Source organism: Micropterus dolomieu, linkage group LG22 (assembly GCF_021292245.1).
Source record: "Micropterus dolomieu isolate WLL.071019.BEF.003 ecotype Adirondacks linkage group LG22, ASM2129224v1, whole genome shotgun sequence".
In the NCBI taxonomy this organism is placed as follows: domain Eukaryota; kingdom Metazoa; phylum Chordata; class Actinopteri; order Centrarchiformes; family Centrarchidae; genus Micropterus; species Micropterus dolomieu.
In genome coordinates, this window is record NC_060171.1 from 27989487 (window position 1) to 27992401 (window position 2915).

Sequence of the window (2915 nt, forward strand, 5' to 3'; positions counted from 1 at the left end):
AAAGCATTTAATTAAATCTTTAGTTACCTGAATATGTTTGCCTCTATTTGAGTAGTTATGTTAACTGTTGTTGCTATCTGTTGTTGATATTAGTGCTGAAAAGAAGTTACTTGTGCAAGGTTTTTATTTTCAGCAAGACACTCCTTCATCTAATGTAATCAATGCTTGTTCATAATACTTTCCTACAAAATCCCTTTAGAAATGATGACAAAGAAATGTTTTACTATACTCTTAATCGCCAGCTTGAATTTAAGGATGAATCAACAAATTCCCCGGTTCCTAAGGAGAGACGATCTTTGATTTAATCTAAGCTTTCCTCATGTAACCTGAGCTCCCCCAAGTGGGCAAAATAAGTATTACATGCCCTTGTCGGAAATGCCGTTAAATGTATAAATATCCTGACCAATAATGTGACAATTGTTTCCTGTTACCAAATGCCTAGAACAGTACAACCGTTCAACCATTGAGGTTCGATTGTGGAAAATATTTGATTATAATACGTGCAAATAGATTTCTTTTCTTTAGACATTAAGTTTAGAAAGGCAGTCCCTTGGGGAAACCTGAGACGCCCCCTGGGGAACCACGCCCCAGGCAACAAAAGAGCGACACGCGACCTCGCTTCGCTCTGTTTCTCTCTTCCTCTTCTTCGCTGTTGGCTCTTCCACTCTGCTCTCTGGACGCTTCGGCACGCGCGCCGGCGTGCCGCGCCAGGCAACGCCCTCAGTCGACCAGCGAAACAAACAGGCCTTTGTTCGCTTGAAGCTACACACCTGAAGTGCCGCAACATTGATCTGCCTTCAGTTTGTTTTATTTTCTTTATTTCTTTTGTTAAAGTTATGAGTCCGTTAAGTTACACTGGACTAATTCAGGAACGACCAAGTTCCATTTTAAGCCTTTTTCGTCGAGCCAACTTCACCGAGGTCAGACCAAGCCACGTGGTCTCGCCAGCTACAACGAAGGAAACCTGAAAACAGCCGAATTGCCAGACGGAGGAGACGTTTCAATCAGACTCGGAGAACCCTGGAGAATCCCTAGCAAAAAGCCAGGATCGGCAGCTAGCGTGGGACCCGTGCAACAGGCCAAAAGCAGACTGTCGACAAGCAGTAAGACTTAACACACGTTCTGTGATCAGATGTCCATTTTAACTCCTAAACTATAGCATTAGTTTACTTTAATTAGCTCCTATGCCGTATGAGTCAAATGCTTCCCACAATCGAACCTCCAGGCTCATTGTTCAGCAAATGTTTGTTCCCTGTATCCAACCATCTTTTTATCACCTTAGTTAGAGAATAAATTCACTGTAATATAATCAAGAGCTGTGTGTGTTGCCTATTTATAGTTCCTGCCAAGAGAATTGACCCTTTAGATATGAGACTGACTGACTGATTTTAGATAATTGAGCGATTATTAACTAACTGATCACTAGTAATAATTGTATAATTATTCAAAACTACCTAGAGGTCCGGAGACTCTAAGATTATAACAACTCCGGTGGTGCCCTTAACGAGGAATTAAATAAAAATGATTTTATGAATCTTAAAAATTCATAATTGGGCATCAATTCTCATAAATTTATTAAAATGCATAACTAATAAATTTAGGTCTACTACAGTGCATTCTTTCCACTGTTACCGGTGCAGAGGGGGATAAATGAGCACGCTAACACCTTAATGCCTCTAATTTGAAGTAATACGATTTGATCAATGTCTGCAGTTTATTTATGACACTGCTAATGTTACTTAGAGTTCATAAAACTTAGTGTTTATATCAAGGATGTAATTATTGATGTACATGTACTTTTGATAATTGAGAAATTCATACTTTTTATACATAAGAAGAAACAAGAAGCTGTTGTACAATGAGAGCGATTTTGATATTGCATTATAGGTGTACTCAAATATTTCATTTTATTTTATAGTAGCCTGTAGCAGTCCATGTATTCGCTGAATGGTAATTGAGAGAAATGATTTGGCCTTGTTTATAGGTCAGGTTTTGGTAAAGAGTTGGAAGCCTTGTGCAGCTGAGATCCATTCCACGGAGTGATACCAATCTACATGTTCCAGACGTTTTTCCAGAGCTTTGTGGATTCCCAGTCTAGGTGGCTGGGTGGCGAGCCAACCGTGTTTGTGACTCTGACTTTAGACGGATTGCCAGGATCTTCCTCATCTTTATGGTGGTAGGACAAACACTAACACAAACTTAAAAGGGCCCCAATGGTGAGAAATGAACTCTTGTCAATAAAGGCAAGTGGAACTAAGGACGAACTGAGCTCAACGAAGTTAAAAGGAAAGGGTTTTTTTTTTTATGTGCGCACTTTATTATTTTAGTTTGTTATTTTTCATACCTGCTTTCTTATGTATGTACCATCCCTGTGTATTTAATACACTTAATGCAAACTGTCATTCGGGTGTGGTATTCTTTTTATTGACATTCAATTCTCAGGCTCTTAACAATTTAGTGTCTTCTGATTCTGGTCCACATTGATGATAAGACTACTTTAGACTATTACACCTATGTACATTATTACTACCTCGTGATGAGGGTTACAGTATGTTTGGTGCAAAAACAACACTGCACATCACCCAAGGAACACCATACCCACAGTGAAGTATGGTGGTGGCAGCATCATGCTTTGGGGCTGTTTGATTATATGAACAGTTCCAAATACTAGGCAATTTTGGCACAAAACGATCAAGTGTCGGTTAGAAAGCTGAAGATGAAGAGGAACGACCCAAAGCACACATCGAAATCCAAAGCATGGCTTCACCAGAAGAAGATTAATGTTTTGGAATGGCCTAGCCAGAACCCAGACCTGAATCTAATTGAACATCTGTGGGGTGATTTGAAGAGGGCTGAGCACAGGTGATGTCCTCGCAATCTGACAGATTTGGAGAGCTGTTGCAAAGAAGAGTGGG

General features: G+C 39.9%; 1 long non-coding RNA gene across 1 annotated transcript in view; it reads left to right on the forward strand.

Annotated features, from left to right (window-relative positions):
* LOC123962129 overlaps positions 1–2341 on the forward strand; it is a 6610-nt gene extending 4269 nt beyond the window's left edge. Inside the window, exon 3 of the long non-coding RNA XR_006822866.1 lies at positions 1985–2341. This is a non-coding gene — a long non-coding RNA (uncharacterized LOC123962129). The remainder of the gene's footprint in view (positions 1–1984) is intronic.
* The last annotated feature ends 574 nt before the right edge of the window (positions 2342–2915 follow it).